The sequence below is a fragment of the Scomber japonicus genome, chromosome 8 (assembly GCF_027409825.1).
Source record: "Scomber japonicus isolate fScoJap1 chromosome 8, fScoJap1.pri, whole genome shotgun sequence".
In the NCBI taxonomy this organism is placed as follows: domain Eukaryota; kingdom Metazoa; phylum Chordata; class Actinopteri; order Scombriformes; family Scombridae; genus Scomber; species Scomber japonicus.
Genome location: NC_070585.1, coordinates 7,343,692 through 7,361,582, shown reverse-complemented (window position 1 = coordinate 7,361,582; position 17,891 = coordinate 7,343,692). Strand labels below are relative to the sequence as shown.

General features: G+C 43.1%; 13 non-coding genes across 13 annotated transcripts; all 13 read right to left on the bottom strand.

Moving 5' to 3' along the window:
• Positions 1–231: 231 nt before the first annotated feature.
• trnap-ugg (transfer RNA proline (anticodon UGG)) lies at positions 232–303 on the bottom strand. Its single transcript has one exon. It is a non-coding gene; the product is annotated as a tRNA-Pro (tRNA).
• A 415-nt stretch (positions 304–718) lies between these two features.
• On the bottom strand, positions 719–790 carry trnap-agg (transfer RNA proline (anticodon AGG)). The gene has a single exon. It is a non-coding gene; the product is annotated as a tRNA-Pro (tRNA).
• A 433-nt stretch (positions 791–1,223) lies between these two features.
• Positions 1,224–1,295, bottom strand: trnap-ugg (transfer RNA proline (anticodon UGG)). The gene has a single exon. It is a non-coding gene; the product is annotated as a tRNA-Pro (tRNA).
• Positions 1,296–1,677: 382 nt separating this feature from the next.
• Positions 1,678–1,749, bottom strand: trnap-cgg (transfer RNA proline (anticodon CGG)). Its single transcript has one exon. It is a non-coding gene; the product is annotated as a tRNA-Pro (tRNA).
• A 413-nt stretch (positions 1,750–2,162) lies between these two features.
• On the bottom strand, positions 2,163–2,234 carry trnap-agg (transfer RNA proline (anticodon AGG)). The gene has a single exon. It is a non-coding gene; the product is annotated as a tRNA-Pro (tRNA).
• A 432-nt stretch (positions 2,235–2,666) lies between these two features.
• Positions 2,667–2,738, bottom strand: trnap-ugg (transfer RNA proline (anticodon UGG)). Its single transcript has one exon. It is a non-coding gene; the product is annotated as a tRNA-Pro (tRNA).
• Positions 2,739–3,120: 382 nt separating this feature from the next.
• trnap-cgg (transfer RNA proline (anticodon CGG)) lies at positions 3,121–3,192 on the bottom strand. Its single transcript has one exon. It is a non-coding gene; the product is annotated as a tRNA-Pro (tRNA).
• Positions 3,193–3,545: 353 nt separating this feature from the next.
• On the bottom strand, positions 3,546–3,617 carry trnap-cgg (transfer RNA proline (anticodon CGG)). Its single transcript has one exon. It is a non-coding gene; the product is annotated as a tRNA-Pro (tRNA).
• A 5,765-nt stretch (positions 3,618–9,382) lies between these two features.
• trnap-ugg (transfer RNA proline (anticodon UGG)) lies at positions 9,383–9,454 on the bottom strand. The gene has a single exon. It is a non-coding gene; the product is annotated as a tRNA-Pro (tRNA).
• Positions 9,455–9,869: 415 nt separating this feature from the next.
• Positions 9,870–9,941, bottom strand: trnap-agg (transfer RNA proline (anticodon AGG)). The gene has a single exon. It is a non-coding gene; the product is annotated as a tRNA-Pro (tRNA).
• Positions 9,942–10,365: 424 nt separating this feature from the next.
• Positions 10,366–10,437, bottom strand: trnap-ugg (transfer RNA proline (anticodon UGG)). Its single transcript has one exon. It is a non-coding gene; the product is annotated as a tRNA-Pro (tRNA).
• A 382-nt stretch (positions 10,438–10,819) lies between these two features.
• Positions 10,820–10,891, bottom strand: trnap-ugg (transfer RNA proline (anticodon UGG)). The gene has a single exon. It is a non-coding gene; the product is annotated as a tRNA-Pro (tRNA).
• Positions 10,892–11,275: 384 nt separating this feature from the next.
• Positions 11,276–11,347, bottom strand: trnap-ugg (transfer RNA proline (anticodon UGG)). The gene has a single exon. It is a non-coding gene; the product is annotated as a tRNA-Pro (tRNA).
• Between the last annotated feature and the right edge of the window lie 6,544 nt (positions 11,348–17,891).

The following is a 17,891-nucleotide window of genomic DNA, read 5'->3' as shown; positions in this document are numbered from 1 at the left end:
TGGTCCTGCTGCTTCTGAACAGTTTGGACACCTCTGCGTTAGGAGATCCTGAGGCATTGGCAGAAAAGACTTACCATAACACTTCAGGCATCTTCTGACATGACCAGCATTACACCCACTGTCACAATGTAGGTGAACTGGTTGAACTTTCAACTTCTTGTCAGGATAGCTTTACAACAGTTCCAAAGGTAGTGAGACAACTGAATAGAAGGAGCCACCTTCCTGCCCTTAGGGCTCGTCCGGGATTTGAACCCGGGACCTCTCGCACCCAAAGCGAGAATCATACCCCTAGACCAACGAGCCATGAAAAACACAACCTCTGGGACCCCTGCCCCGGTCAATGCTAGTCACGTCTGCATTTAGCTTGACCGCATTATTCGACCTGTGGGTTTTGCCTTGACTCTTTTATGTCTTCAGTCTTGGATACGTGCAGCATGTACATGGTCCACAAAATCGCTTTGATGCTGTCTATACCTACTTGGTCCTGCTGCTTCTGAACAGTTTGGACACCTCTGCGTTAGGAGATCCTGAGGGATTGGCAGAAAAGACTTTACATAACACTTCAGGCATCTTCTGACATGACCAGCATTACACCCACTGTCACCTTCACAATGTAGGTGAACTGGTTGAACTTTCAACTTCTTGTCAGGATAGCTTTACAACAGTTCCAAAGGTAGTGAGACTGAATAGAATAGAAGGAGCCACCTTCCTGCCCTGAGGGCTCGTCCGGGATTTGAACCCGGGACCTCTCGCACCCTAAGCAAGAATCATACCCCTAGACCAACGAGCCACGAAAAACACGACATCTGGGATCCGCCCCGCCCCGGTGAATGCTATTCACGCTTCTACATAAAGGGTTGCCTGCCTGCAGTTGTTTGTTCCAACCAATTAAGAGCACACGATTTGACCAATCAAGTGTCAGAGGACAAAGATCTGTTGATTAAATGAGTCAAGTCTGGTGTGCTCCTGCTTGGTTTCAATTAAAAACTTCAGCCACATGGCCCATTGATGGAACAGTTTGGACACCTCTGCGTTAGGAGATCCTGAGGCATTGGCAGCAAAGACTTTACATAACACTTCAGGCATGACCAGCATTACACCCAACTGTCACCTTCACAATGTAGGTGAACTGGTTGAACTTTCAACTTCTTGTCAGGATAGCTTTACAACAGTTCCAAAGGAAGTGAGACAACTGAATAGAAGGAGCCACCTTCCTGCCCTGAGGGCTCGTCCGGGATTTGAACCCGGGACCTCTCGCACCCAAAGCGAGAATCATACCCCTAGACCAACGAGCCACGAAAAACACAATATCTGGGACCCCCGCCCCGGTCAATGCTAGTCACGTCTGCATCTGGCACTGCATTATTCGACCTGTGGGTTTTACCTTGACTCTTTTATGTCTTCAGTGTTGGATATACTTTGTAATAATTGTCTGGAACTCAAAAAAATGTGCAGCATGTACATGGTCCACAAAATTGCTTTGATGCTGTCTATACCTACTTGGTCCTGCTGCTTCTGAACTCTCCTCCAGAGTACACATGACCAGCATTACACCAAACTGTCACCTTCACAATGTAGGTGAACTGGTTGAACTTTCAACTCCTTGTCAGGATAGCTTCACAACACTTCCAAAGTTAGTGAGACAACTGAACAGTGAGAACCACCTTCCTGTCCTGAGGGTTCGTCCGGGATTTGAACCCGGGACCTCTCGCACCCGAAGCGAGAATCATACCCCTAGACCAACGAGCCATGAAAAACGCAACCTCTGGGACCCCCGCCCCGGTCAATGCTAGTCACGTCTGCATTTAGCTTGACCGCATTATTCGACCTGTGGGTTTTGCCTTGACTCTTTTATGTCTTCAGTCTTGGATACGTGCAGCATGTACATGGTCCACAAAATCGCTTTGATGCTGTCTATACCTACTTGGTCCTGCTGCTTCTGAACAGTTTGGACACCTCTGCGTTAGGAGATCCTGAGACATTGGCAGAAAAAACTTTACATAACACTGCGGGCATCTTCTGATATGACCAGCATTACACCCACTGTCACCTTCACAATGTAGGTGAACTGGTTGAACTTTCAACTTCTTGTCAGGGTAGCTTTACAACAGTTCCAAAGGTAGTGAGACAACTGAATAGAAGGAGCCACCTTCCTGCCCTGAGGGCTCGTCCGGGATTTGAACCCGGGACCTCTCGCACCCTAAGCGAGAATCATACCCCTAGACCAACGAGCCACGAACAACACGACATCTGGGATCCGCCCCGCTCCGGTGAATGCTATTCACGCTTCTACATAAAGGGTTGCCTGCCTGCAGTTGTTTGTTCCAACCAATTAAGAGCACACGATTTGACCAATCAAGTGTCAGAGGACAAAGATCTGTTGATTAAATGAGTCAAGTCTGGTGTGCTCCTGCTTGGTTTCAATTAAAAACTTCAGCCACATGGCCCATTGATGGAACAGTTTGGACACCTCTGCGTTAGGAGATCCTGAGGCATTGGCAGCAAAGACTTTACATAACACTTCAGGCATGACCAGCATTACACCCACTGTCACCTTCACAATGTAGGTGAACTGGTTGAACTTTCAACTTCTTGTCAGGATAGCTTTACAACAGTTCCAAAGGAAGTGAGACAACTGAATAGAAGGAGCCACCTTCCTGCCCTGAGGGCTCGTCCGGGATTTGAACCCGGGACCTCTCGCACCCAAAGCGAGAATCATACCCCTAGACCAACGAGCCACGAAAAACACAATATCTGGGACCCCCGCCCCGGTCAATGTTAGTCACGTCTGCATCTGGCACTGCATTATTCGACCTGTGGGTTTTACCTTGACTCTTTTATGTCTTCAGTGTTGGATATACTTTGTAATAATTGTCTGGAACTCAAAAAAATGTGCAGCATGTACATGGTCCACAAAATTGCTTTGATGCTGTCTATACCTACTTGGTCCTGCTGCTTCTGAACTCTCCTCCAGAGTACACATGACCAGCATTACACCAAACTGTCACCTTCACAATGTAGGTGAACTGGTTGAACTTTCAACTACTTGTCAGGATAGCTTCACAACACTTCCAAAGTTAGTGAGACAACTGAATAGTGGGAGACACCTTCCTGCCCTGAGGGCTCGTCCGGGATTTGAACCCGGGACCTCTCGCACCCGAAGCGAGAATCATACCCCTAGACCAACGAGCCATGAAAAACATGACATCTGGGATTTCGCCCTCCGGTCAATGCTATTCACGTCTGCATCTAGCTTGACCGCATTATTCGACCTGTGGGTTTTACCTTGACTCTTTTATGTCTTCAGTGTTGGATACGTGCAGCATGTACATGCTCCACAAAATTGCTTTGCTGCTGTCTATACCTACTTGGTCATGCTGCTTTTCAACTCTCCTCCAGAGTAGACATGACCAGCATTACACCCAACTGTCACCTTCACAATGTAGGTGAACTGGTTGAACTTTGAACTCCTTGCCAGGATAGCTTCACAACACTTCCAAAGTTAGTGAGACAACTGAACAGTGAGAACCACCTTCCTGTCCTGAGGGCTCGTCCGGGATTTGAACCCGGGACCTCTCGCACCCGAAGCGAGAATCATACCCCTAGACCAATGAGCCATGAAAAACACGACATGTGCGAGAATCATACCCCTAGACCAACGAGCCATGAAAAACGCAACCTCTGGGACCCCCGCCCCGGTCAATGCTAGTCACGTCTGCATTTAGCTTGACCGCATTATTCGACCTGTGGGTTTTGCCTTGACTCTTTTATGTCTTCAGTCTTGGATACGTGCAGCATGTACATGGTCCACAAAATCGCTTTGATGCTGTCTATACCTACTTGGTCCTGCTGCTTCTGAACAGTTTGGACACCTCTGCGTTAGGAGATCCTGAGGCATTGGCAGAAAAGACTTTACATAACACTTCAGGCATCTTCTGACATGACCAGCATTACACCCACTGTCACCTTCACAATGTAGGTGAACTGGTTGAACTTTCAACTTCTTGTCAGGGTAGCTTTACAACAGTTCCAAAGGTAGTGAGACAACTGAATAGAAGGAGCCACCTTCCTGCCCTGAGGGCTCTTCCGGGATTTGAACCCGGGACCTCTCGCACCCTAAGCGAGAATCATACCCCTAGACCAACGAGCCACGAACAACACGTCATCTGGGATCCGCCCCGCCCCGGTGAATGCTATTCACGCTTCTCACTGATTCTTGGGAATTTGGATAAAACAGGTTTTAATTTTGAAAAAAAAAAGCTAGTTATATTACAAAATCTGAAGGTATATCATTATAGACCAAGGTCTTTGCTGTTCATCAATGTACCGGTGCAACCTCCCAATTTTTTTTTTTTTTTCATAAAATATGTGTTTTTCCAGTTATGCTTTGTTTTTGTCAACACCGTCAGACACAATAAAAAGCAAATAATTTTTTATTTATTTGGTCTAATATGTATTTTGTTTTTTAAAATCATTATCTTGCATTCATAGTACACATAAATGCTGTTAAATGTTGAATATTCACTTTTGTTCATTTTTTATACTGTTTCACATGTACTCCTTTAAAAGATCTAACATCATACAACGCTTACTTTAAGTCTACATAGAAAAAGTCATGTTTTTTTATTTAACAAACATATTTTTGTATTGAAAGAGACTATTACTTTAATAACTCAACAGCACTGAAGAAACATATTGTAAGCATTTTCATTTAAAACAAATAAAAGGCCATCTGACGGTGGTGACTTTAGAACTGACGGTGGTGACACTAATCTGACGGTGGTGACAGTGGCCTCATTACAACATACAATTCCAAAATTTATACCACTCAAGTCAATGGCTTCTTGTTTATCAAATTTATTTACCTATTTGGTACAAAAAATACACATCAGGCAGAATATACATGTCAATATAAGTAACGTTGCAAAAAGGAGCTTTCTGCATCACATCCCATTTTGGACTCCAAGCAAGGTGAAGCACAATAACACAAGCAACTGATTCTCAAGGCACAAAAATGACAAAAGATATTAATAAAAGCATGCTACTCTAATCTAAATCTCTAGAAAAAGTTAATTATTAGAAACCATGAACTGAATGATTAAGCCACAAAAAAATCCCTGAGATTGTAACTGTAAAATTGTAAAATCAGGCAGAAAAATAATAAGAATTTGTGAACTCCTGTGAGTATTCCCTGACTGTTTTACATCACTCCACCACTCATTTAGCTTTATCAGGAAGTATATGGTGTATATGTTTCTCCTCTATGAAGTCCATGACTTCAGCAGACAGGTTGTATATCTCCCTCGTCCTGCTTATACGACCTGGTGATGACGGTTCCACAAGTTTGACCAGAATATGATCAAATGGTATGAAGCACATATCCTTTCCACTTCCTTTTGGATAGAATTGTGTGTTGGGCCCATGAGGATGGAAAAACTCCACTTCCACATCTTGATGATGAGCGTCCACAGTGACAGCCTTTGCTAACCACCAGTTCTGGTCATAAATGACCGCAAGCCAGTCTCCGCAATGAACTACATCAGCAGATAGATCTGTCTTAGTCCCGTCAGGACCACTCTTGGTCAGTGGTTCTTGCTCCATTGGCTCTTGCTCACTTTCCTCCCATTCCATTTCCTCCATCAACATTGCCAAAGGACTTTTCCTCTTTTGCATTGGTCTAGGACCATCCTCCTCAGTCTGTGCCCTGGGTGTGTTGCCAGTCAACTGGAATATTGTTGGGCTGAAACACTCGCACATCTGTGGCTCACTGCAGAAACAGGACAGTGATCTGCAATGGATCTCAGAGTCATTTTGGTGTGTCGGTGTGACCTGATGGAGTTTCCTTGTTGCAGGTACAGGTTTTAGTGGTTGAGAAAGGAGTGCATCATATGGTTGCATGTCAGCTTCAGTAATTATATAGAGCTTAGTGCTGCAGAGGCTTCTGCCAACCATCTGATGGAAGATATTCCCATTCACAATGTCATTCCCCCGCAGTATAAGGCTGTCTGCAGTCCTTTTCACAGTTCCTCCAATGCCGTCTGGGGCTCCCTTCCCATGTGAGGTGGGGAAGAAGTTCCAGGTTGTTCTCTTGAAACCTAAAGTTGGAGGGACACTACAGAGGAGAGAAAAGTTCTTCTTGTTCTTGTATTGCTTGCTAGGGCCATCTGACCAAAAGTGAATAGTATCAACTTTTGGAAACTTTAAATGAATATCTGTCAGGACTGGTTCCATGTGAGTCCAAATGGCAGATGCATCTTGTCGCTTGGATTCTGATACTGTGCAAAAGCCTGTCTTCTGTTCTTTTGTGTAGTACATGCCAGTGTGCAGATTAAGTTGTGGGAGGTTCTGACCAAAATGGCATGACTGTACCTCAGAACTATACTTGCATTTCCACGCCTCAGAAAAGTCAACATGCACAATTACTGTGCTATCATTGCAATTTTCGATTATGCTCCTGTACTCTCTGGTCTGGTTCTGAACTGAGCACACGTGTGTTGTTGTTTCTGTCTTCAATTTGTCTTCATATTGTTGGAGAAGCTCTCCCAGTGTGCCACTGTGCATCACAAGTCTTGTGTTGAAGTGGAGCCCATCTGCTATTTCATCCTGAACTCGTTCCCATTGCTGCCATTCAACATTGGTCTGGTCTCGCTGTGGTGTGGGAAGTGTATGTTTGTGGAGACACCGGGTGCAGGAGCGCAGAAGACATGCCTCGCTTGTCTGTGAACAGCAGACAAGTTCAAAACTATCCTCCAGTTTACTAGACTTGACAACACCATTTTCTCTTAGGACTTTAAGCATCAGCTTAGCATTCTCATGGTACTGACATTGGCATGTCTTACGATCTGACGGTCTTGGTGCTGTGACATAGAATGGACGTAAGGCACAGAAGGATGAATAACTGAGCTTCACTCTTGGTTCCTTCTTGGTGAACTCCTTGTGGAGGCTCCATACTGTATCAGTCAGAATCATTCTCTGATGCTTTATTTTCTTGCGCGTGATTGTGTCCTGCTTGTCAGTTGTCATTCGTGCTGCATTATGGTAGAAATCCTGAACCTTCTGAGTAATTGCTTGAATGTAAGTAGGTTTTTTGTCAGTAGGCGTCCTCTTCCGCAGTGTGTTATATGTTACGCCAAATTGCCTTGTCTGGTGAATTAGCCGATATTTTTTGAGAATCTTGCCTGATAGAGTCAAATTCTTGTTTTTGTGGGCAGACTTGTTTTGTTTCAACTCATGAATGAGTGCGTTATGGAACAGCAGAGTTTTCTTGATGGAGGGGTTTTTTAGTTGGCTTCCCTGCAGCAGCTGCTCTGTTTTTTTTCTTGGTGATTCTTGTGATTTTTTATGAAAAGCTTTTTCTCGTTCCCAGCGCTTTTTCATTTTGTTCCTATTCTTTGTTACCTCTTTAAGTTTATTTCTTAAAGCTTTCATCTCTCTAGAGTATCTTGCTCTTGTTTTCTTTCTTTCCCTTTCTCCTGCAATAGCCTGCCTACTCCGCGCTGGCTTGTGTATGGCCTGATCCACTGGACTGTCTGGGGGAGTTTCTGGGTGATCTGAGCGCTTTCTCTTATTTTCTCTTGACACTTGCTGTCTATGTTTCCAAGCCTTTCTCTGACTTCTCTTTCGCCTTTCATTCAAATCATTGATATTTTTTATCTTCCCTTCCTCCACCCTCTTCTTCCATCTTTGCCTTTCTGTTCTGAGGTATTCTTCCTTTAACTCTGCATCACTGTGCATTTTCTCTCTACGCTTCTTTTGATATTCTCTGTTTCTTCTCCTTCTCTCCTCCACAGATAGCTGCTGCCTAGCCATAGCTTCCTAAAATACATAAAGTCAAAGTTGAGTGTAATGACTATGAAATTGGGGGGAAATTACAGTGAATGTTAGATTTGGTTAAATCTTGTCATGCCATTTTCATTTGGCTTTAGTCACTGGAGATGCATAGCCTACAAGGGATATTGTATACTATGTGCTATGTAGGTAGGTAGTAGGTGCATCCCAGACATAAGCCAAATGAACATGGCATAATAGTGAATTGAGAGAGAGGGAAGGCACACTGGCCAATATGGAACAAATATAGGGGGAATTACATAAATAAAAATATAAAAGAGGTTAACGAAACATTGTAGGTCATATTGGTATTCACTGTGATCAACATTTACATTCTAGCCTCTGTTGAGGACCATTTAGAGGTTTTAGTCACCACCGTCAGACTGTACGTCACCACCGTCAGACAGAAAACATGACGGTGGTGACGTCTGACGGTGGTGACAAAAACCTACTCTTTCACATGGTATGCATGAGTTGTTAACGTTAGCCATCTTGTTTCCCCTCTGTTGCTAGCTACTTCAGACCTCTTCTTAAAAAGCAAACATTTATGTCATAATCTAATCTAATATTTTGTATACAAAAGAGACGGTGTTGACATGTTATGGTTGTGACAGTAGCAGTGTCCAAAAATATGATCACGTTTAAGAGAAAATAGCAAACTTACGAGAGCTTGAGTAAGCTTGACGCATACAGTAGAGCTGAGTGTTTGAAAAGGGGGTCCTCGAGAATATAGCTGGCCTTGTAGTTGCCTGATTTTATAGTTTTTTATAGATATCTGACGGTGGTGACGAGTATGTGGGACAGATTTTGAGCAACCACAAAATAATAGTAAATATTGTTAAAAACTCACTGTTTGTAGTTTTTAATACATATTACAATGAACTCTTTCATGTGGTAAGGATATTATTCAATTAAATTATTACTTTTTGTTTTTTTAATCAAGTTGAAATGATTATCTCCTATCTGAGGACAACTGATTTTGTAGGCAATGCCCAGCATATAATCATTAAATTAATAAAAATGAAAAATAAACCTATGAAAGAACCGTACATATGTGCAAAGGACCCCCTGATTATAACCTTGATTCTTTTTATTCATGAAAATGTTATTCATTTCCAACAGAATTAGCACTTTTCTTAGTGGGACATGTTTTTGCCAAAGTTTCAAGAATCAGTGTTCTACATAAAGGGTTGCCTGCCTGCAGTTGTTTGTTCCAACCAATTAAGAGCACACGATTTGACCAATCAAGTGTCAGAGGACAAAGATCTGTTGATTAAATGAGTCAAGTCTGGTGTGCTCCTGCTTGGTTTCAATTAAAAACTTCAGCCACATGGCCCATTGATGGAACAGTTTGGACACCTCTGCGTTAGGAGATCCTGAGGCATTGGCAGCAAAGACTTTACATAACACTTCAGGCATGACCAGCATTACACCCACTGTCACCTTCACAATGTAGGTGAACTGGTTGAACTTTCAACTTCTTGTCAGGATAGCTTTACAACAGTTCCAAATGAAGTGAGACAACTGAATAGAAGGAGCCACCTTCCTGCCCTGAGGGCTCATCCAGGATTTGAACCTGGGACCTCTCGCACCCAAAGCGAGAATCATACTCCTAGACCAACGAGCCACGAAAAACACAATATCTGGGACCAACGCCCCGGTCAATGCTAGTCACGTCTGCATTTAGCTTGACCGCATTATTCGACCTGTGGGTTTTGCCTTGACTCTTTTATGTCTTCAGTCTTGGATACGTGCAGCATGTACATGGTCCACAAAATCGCTTTGATGCTGTCTATACCTACTTGGTCCTGCTGCTTCTGAACAGTTTGGACACCTCTGCGTTAGGAGATCCTGAGGGATTGGCAGAAAAGACTTTACATAACACTTCAGGCATCTTCTGACATGACCAGCATTACACCCACTGTCACCTTCACAATGTAGGTGAACTGGTTGAACTTTCAACTTCTTGTCAGGACAGCTTTACAACAGTTCCAAAGGTAGTGAGACTGAATAGAATAGAAGGGGCCACCTTCCTGCCCTGAGGGCTCGTCCGGGATTTGAACCCGGGACCTCTCGCACCCTAAGCGAGAATCATACCCCTAGACCAACGAGCCACGAAAAACACAACATCTGGGATCCGCACCGCGCCGGTGAATGCTATTCACACTTCTACATAAAGGGTTGCCTGCCTGCAGTTGTTTGTTCCAACCAATTAAGAGCACACGATTTGACCAATCAAGTGTCAGAGGACAAAGATCTGTTGATTAAATGAGTCAAGTATGGTGTGCTCCTGCTTGGTTTCAATTAAAAACTTCAGCCACATGGCCCATTGATGGAACAGTTTGGACACCTCTGCGTTAGGAGATCCTGAGGCATTGGCAGCAAACACTTTAGGCATCTTCTGACATGACCAGCATTACACCCACTGTCACAATGTAGGTGAACTGGTTGAACTTTCAACTTCTTGTCAGGATAGCTTTACAACAGTTCCAAAGGAAGTGAGACAACTGAATAGAAGGAGCCACCTTCCTGCCCTGAGGGCTCGTCCGGGATTTGAACCCGGGACCTCTCGCACCCAAAGCGAGAATCATACCCCTAGTCCAACGAGCCATGAAAAACACAACCTCTGGGACCCCCGCCCCAGTCAATGCTAGTCACGTCTGCATCTGGCACAGCATTATTCGACCTATGGGTTTTACCTTGACTATTTTATGTCTTCAGTGTTGGATATACTTTGTAATAATTGTCTGGAACTCAAGAAAATGTGCAGCATGTACATGGTCCACAAAATTGCTTTGATGCTGTCTATACCTACTGGGTCCTGCTGCTTCTCAACTCTCCTCCAGAGTAGACATGACCAGCATTACACCCAACTGTCACCTTCACAATGTAGGTGAACTGGTTGAACTTTCAACTCCTTGTCAGGATAGCTTTACAACAGTTCCAAAGGTAGTGGGACAACTGAATAGAAGGAGCCACCTTCCTGCCCTGAGGGTTCGTCCGGGATTTGAACCCGGGACCTCTCGCACCCAAAGCGAGAATCATACCCCTAGACCAACGAGCCATGAAAAACACAACCTCTGGGACCCCCGCCCCGGTCAATGCTAGTCACGTCTATACAAGTATACTTTGTAATAATTGTCTGGAACTCAAGAAAATGTGCAGCATGTACATGGTCCACAAAATTGCTTTGATGCTGTCTACACCTACTTGGTCCTGCTGCTTCTGAACAGTTTGGACACCTCTGCGTTAGGAGATCCTGAGGCATTGGCAGAAAAGACTTTACATAACACTTCAGGCATCTTCTGACATGACCAGCATTACACCCACTGTCACCTTCACAATGTAGGTGAACTGGTTGAACTTTCAACTTCTTGTCAGGATAGCTTTACAACAGTTCCAAAGGTAGTGAGACAACTGAATAGAAGGAGCCACCTTCCTGCCCTGAGGGCTCGTCCGGGATTTGAACCCGGGACCTCTCGCACCCAAAGCGAGAATCATACCCCTAGACCAATGAGCCATGAAAAACACAACCTCTGGGACCCCCGCACCGGTCAATGCTAGTCACGTCTGCATTTAGCTTGACCGCATTATTCGACCTGTGGGTTTTGCCTTAACTCTTTTATGTCTTCAGTCTTGGATACGTGCAGCATGTACATGGTCCACAAAATCGCTTTGATGCTGTCTATACCTACTTGGTCCTGCTGCTTCTGAACAGTTTGGACACCTCTGCGTTAGGAGATCCTGAGGCATTGGCAGAAAAGACTTTACATAACACTTCAGGCATCTTCTGACATGACCAGCATTACACCCACTGTCACCTTCACAATGTAGGTGAACTGGTTGAACTTTCAACTTCTTGTCAGGACAGCTTTACAACAGTTCCAAAGGTAGTGAGACTGAATAGGTAGTGAGACTGAATAGAATAGAAGGGAATAGGGAATAGGACCAACGAGCCATGAAAAACACAACCTCTGGGACCCCCCCCCGGTCAATGCTATTCACGTCTGCATTTAGCTTGACCACATTATTCGACCTGTGGGTTTTACCTTGACTGTTTTATGTCTTCAGTGTTGGATACGTGCAGCATGTACATGGTCCACAAAATGTCTTTGATGCAGTGCAGAATGTGCTGATGTCTTGGAAAATGTGATTTGTGATTTTAATGTGGATAGAATTGAAATTGACCTAGAAACAGTCACTAAAGTTTTTAAAAATACTCACACTAATAAGGCAACAGGCCCGGACAGTCTGTCAGCTTTTATTTTGAAATCTTTTGCCAGGAGCTGTCTTCGGCCTGGCAGAAACTATTCCAGCTCTCCATAGACATGTATACAGTGCCAAGGCTCTAGAAAAATATATTGTAATTCCCATACCTAAAAAGGTCAGTCCCAAGGAGGATAATGACTACCGGCCGGTGGCCATAACCTCAAATGTTTTTAAATCACTAGAGAAGATCTTGATAGGGAAACTTCGAATAGCTGTGGAACGAGTTCTTGATAAATATCAGTTTGCCTATACTAAGAATCGCAGCACAAGTGATGCTATAGCGACTATAATGCACCTTGCCCTGAAGCACCTAGAAAATCCAGCTGGATATGTCAGACTTCTTTTTGTCGATTTTATTTCTGCTTTTAATCTTATCCTATAGGCCACAGCAGGTCAAGTTCAACTCAGCTCTGTCTGATTTGGCTGAAAGTAGCACTGGTGCCCCCCAGGGGTGTGTCAGTTCACCTTTTCTGTTCACATTGTATACCAACGACTGTGTCAGTTCTGAGCCAAGCCAATTTATAGTAAAATTTTCTGATGACACTGTCATTCTTAGCCTGCTCAATGCCAATAATAATTTAAGTGTTCACCGAACTGCGGTTGACAAGTTTGTCAACTGGTGTGATGCGAATCTGCTGCATATTAAGACAACCAAATCTGTAGAGATGCTGCTTGATCCTAGATCAGTTGGTGACCATAGTCCTGTGGCCGTCCATGGCCAAGATATCAAACAGGTGAAAACCTTCAAGTACTTGGGAGTACATGTTGACAGCGACCTGAGCTGACGCACACAGGTGGCCAATGTGTGTGCCAGAATCCATCAGCGTCTTCATTTTTTACGTAGGCTCAGAGTTTTTGGAGTCTGTAAAAATATTATGTTGGTTTTTTACAGAGCGACAATTGAGTCAGTCCTCCGTTACGGTATCAAGAAAGAAAGAAAGGGAACAGATTGGGTCAAAGAAGGAAGAGGAAGTAAGGATGGAGGGAAGGGAGGGAGGGAGGGAGGAAAGAAAGAAAGAAAGAAAGGAAGAAAGAAAGAAAGAAAGAAAGAAAGAAAGAAAGAAAGGGAATAGATTGGGTCAAGGAAGGAAGAAGAAGGACGGAGGGAGAGAAAGAAAGAAAGAAAGAAAGAAAGGGAACAGATTGGGTCAAGAAAGGAAGAAGGGAGGGAGGAAAGAATTAAATAAAGAAAGAAAGAAAGGGAACAGATTGGGTCAAGGAAGGAAGATGGAAGGAAGGGAAATGATGGTGGGAAGAAGGGAGAAAGGAGGGAATGAAGGATGGAGGAAGGGAGGAACAAAGAAAGTAAAGGAGTGAAGAAAGGAGGGAGGAAGGAGGGATAGAGAGACAGAAGGAAGGGAGGAAAGAAGGACCAAACACATTGGGTCAATTTGACCCAGGAGGACAACAGAAGGGTTAAGAGTTGACCATAATATTATCGTATACAAACTATGAATGAGACAGACAGTTTTGCATTGTGTAGAACCTTTGTGTTTTTATGTTTGGGCAATGTGATTACCTGGTGTTTTCTGAAAAGAGCCGGTCATCCGTTTCACAGAGGGCTGCTCTTCAACAATTTCCTTGCGTCTTAATGAGAAGGTCTGGCTCATCAGCTGATTCACCTGGACTGCATTTGGGAACCTTTTCTTCATTTCATTTTCAAGCAGCTGTCTAGAGCATTCAAGTGTTGATGCATCTTGACCCTGTGGAAAATCAGGCAGGAAGTTTGTCTCACTTCTTCTGGGTCTCTTGAGGCTTTTTCCAAGTAGCTCCCTCTCTGGATTCTGCTGTGTTCTCTTAGTGCTGTTGACTGACAAATCTGAAATACCACATCTGCAAAGTTTGGAACAGAGATTACCCATTTTAAATTTTAAATAATTCTTCCATCCATAGCAACCCGTGGTTGACCCTGGCTCAGCAAGGCATGGGTGCTTAGCAATCAGTGCTACAGCAACAGTGGTGAAGTGTTCATCTTGAGGGTAAGCCGAGAACTTGTACATCTCCTCAGCTAGCTTCTGCAGAATGTCATGCCTCATGTCTCGTGAAATTGACATGCGTGTGCCATCTCTCATATAAATTAAGTTTCTCTGTCTCAGTCTATATTCAGTATTTACAGAGAAATTTGGCACTTCAAATGTATAAGGCCATGGGTCACGTGAGGTCAGCGGTGATGTCTCTTCAGCGTGAGGCAGTATTTCTGTGTCAGATGACCCAGGTGAAGAAAGTGTCAATGCTGAAGACAATGCGCTGGCTGAAGATGATGGACTGGCTGCAGACAATGTTACAAATACATTTTCCAGAGAGACAATCTTCAGTGTTGGTCTATCAGGCAGCTCAGTTATATCCGTGAGGTTGCAAAAAGCATTGTTGAACTCTGGGTCTGCATAGTGAAGCATGAAGTCATACTGCTGATTAAGTCGTTCTTTCAACTCGCTCATTAGCTCTTCCAAGTATTCGGTCTTTTGTGGAAAGGTCCTTTTCAAATGTCATTTTCAGCAACCACTACCCTCACTGGCCAGGACTGGTCCATGGTTCTGAAAGAATAAAATATGTCACAAACAACTGGCCTTTCACTCTGTAGGCAGAGAGGGGAAAGACATCATTGAAGTCTTTCAACTGGGTTACAAGCAAGCTTGAACAAAACATTGGTATCCACAACCAGAACCTGCTGAATCTGCCTAAATTCTGGAAGGCCTGCGCATGAACCAACAGACACCACCATGTCAGCTGCATACTTAATACCATCTATGCTAACAGATGTTGCTGTAAAGACCGTGTTTTGAGGTGCATGCCTTGCCAGCAAATGCTGCTGTACATTGTCTGGGAAGGAAGAAACCATGACACTCTTTACTTTGTTCAGTTCCAATGCTGGTTTAAAAAATGACGCAGAATCTAAATGGTAAGCCATCATCTTTTGATGTCTATCAACCAAAGTCAGAGGAACATTTCTCAAGTTGTGGGCTCCACGAATTACTTGTTTAAAGAACTTGTGTTTTCCCTCAAATCTCATAGTCCACACATGTACAAGTGGTCCAAATACTTGAATGAGATGGGGATAATGCTCCAATAACAATAACTAATAGTTTTAAAAACATCTTGTATATTTGGATTTTATGAGTTGTATCTCCACCAGGATACATTGGACACATCCCCCTCAGGGATGTGTAGCTTCACAGACACATTGTTGTATTTTTTCAGAGTTGTGTGTGAAACCATTAAGAATAATAACATTTAGTTGTTTTTTTAATATTAAATTATAAATAATTTTTTAATTTAATATAACTTCAACAGCTCAGGCACATCAAGCGACATTGTTTGTGCACCTTTTTTCATCATCAACTTAAAATAATGTTCTGTTTTTTAATGAAGAGGTGGACTTTTTTTATCCAATTAGTCAATCAAATGATGATACCTTTCCACTAAATTATCCTCAGTTGCCATAAATTCCCATAATTCCCATAAATTCCCATAATTCCGATGGAAAGTTTCCAATTTGGAATATTTCCAAAATTCCCCAGCTTAACTTCCCATGGAAATTTACCGGAAACTTTTCGGAAATTTACTGGAAATTTTCCACCCCTTTGCAACCCTAGTAGTGAGGGAATGCTTCTTGAAGTAATGTTCTATGCTCTGACAACTTGAAATCCAGATAGTGGAGTGACTCCTCAGTAAACCTTGTACACATTGCCAACTCAACCACGTCTTTCAAGCACAGTAAAACCTCCCATGCTTTATCTCCTTCAGGGATATAATGGCCAATCGACAGGGGAAGAAGCCTGATCAGGCTCCAATTTTCATGACCATTACCTCCAATGGCCCCTTGGGCATGGAATGTTTTAGAAATGGTCTGAGGCTGGTTTGTTTTATCTGAATGTGTGTAGGGAAATTCCTTTATGGCACGATTCATCATCTCAAGTGTGAAGAACTTCTTTTTTATGAAGTCATGAATTCAAAGACACAACTCAGAAGGAACAATGCCTTCAAGCAAATCGTGGAGGATATCAGGGGGGAAGCCGTCAACAACATGAAAGTGCTCCAAATGAACACTTAAAGGACAGCTCGCTTTCACACCATATTGCTTTGCCATTTGGGCATCCTGCTGGACCTCCCGCACATGCCGGTCATGGTCTTGTTTTGTTCTCAAGCAGACGTGACCAGACCTAACTTCATTATCTTGTATGTCCTGCCTTGTAGCCATGCAAAAGCGGCAAATCTTATCAGAGACAAAATTTTCATGAAATCCTGCCAAAGAATGTGCGGCCAAATTATCTGCTGCGACATACAAAACCGTTCCTCGGACACTTGAGCCTAATTTTTCCACATAAACACCATGCTTCTCAAGAAGCACTAGATCCTGGAGGAGTGGATGAAGGACTTCAGAATACCCACATGCTTTGACAGTGTTTGTCTTACAAAGAAGAGCTAACTGTATTGAGCTGAGAGAGGAACGGAATTTGGGTGCAAGATTTACTAGGACCCAATACACTGCACAGATTTTGTGTTTATTTTTAGAGGTGCCCAGAGGGTTTGCAACCTCAAAGTCATCAATGTAAAGTGCTAAGGCAATCTGAAAATTTTCCTCCACTAGTAAAGTATTTTCCTTGAAATGTGAACCATCCCTGAAGGTATTGTATCCTTGCATATCACCACTGCTAACTGTGAGAGCTTTGTCCAAGATTTCATCTTTGTTTAACAATGTCTGGAGCATTTTAAGGACAGGTATGTAGACAACTGACTGCTTGTGTTCACCTGTAACAAACTCAACAGGTTACACAATTTTAAACTTTTTTACCATGTAAGAGGCTCTTTTGCAGGAGGTGGATTGAGAACCTCCTTTCTGAGTGTGTTTTAGAATGACATCACACTCTGAGATTGCACTAATTATTTTTCTTGCAATAGACATGTCTGCATCAGGATAGTAGTTCAATAGTACTCTCTGAATAGCAGAAAAATGCAAAGGTTTTGACAGGTCCATTATCTGCCTTATTTGCTGTATTACATCTTGCACAATTTACTGGATTGCTTTTCCCACAATCAGCTTTCATGGTGTTTCTTTTTTCTCTTTTGGTGATTGGAAAGATAGTTCTGTTTCATCCTTTCATTGAAGTTGTACACATTGACAGAGGAGGCTAGGCCCATGTGTAATTCACAGGGCCCTATGCAAATTGCATAGTGAGTGTATAGGAATGTCTGGCTTTGCATCTGCTCCCACCCTGATACAATAGAAGAGACTGAGCTACTGAAGTTCTGCGTTTTCTCTCTTCATCCTCTCACTTCTCTGTACATCTTCTTCTCTGCACATAAACAAAACCTCTCTGTGTAAAGATAACCAGAGAGTGTGTGTGGAAATGAGTCCACCTTTACAACAAGGAAATATATTAATTAATTGAACTATAAAATCAATTGTTACAGTGTTTGTCAAAGAAAAAAAAACACACACACACCAACTTGAAGTCAAGCCAAAGGGGATGTTCGCTTCTGGGAACACTGATAAATCATTGATCTAATTTGTTTTACTTCCCTGTTCATCTGTTTCTTTTTCCTCTGTGGCCTTCCCTCTTTTTTGTATTCTGTCTCTCCTCATGTCCACCTGTTCTGCTTGTAGTCTGGATGAGCTTTGGATGTTGGCTCTCATTTGTGTGTTTTTTAGCTTATGTTCTGTAGCCATAGGCTGGGAGTTCCAAACAAACGTTTTTACTAAAATGTATTGGTTGGTTATATATAACAATAAAATAATATATCTGAGGTCTGTTATCTTCACCTCACATGATTTCCCATTTCCCTTCCTTTCTTCC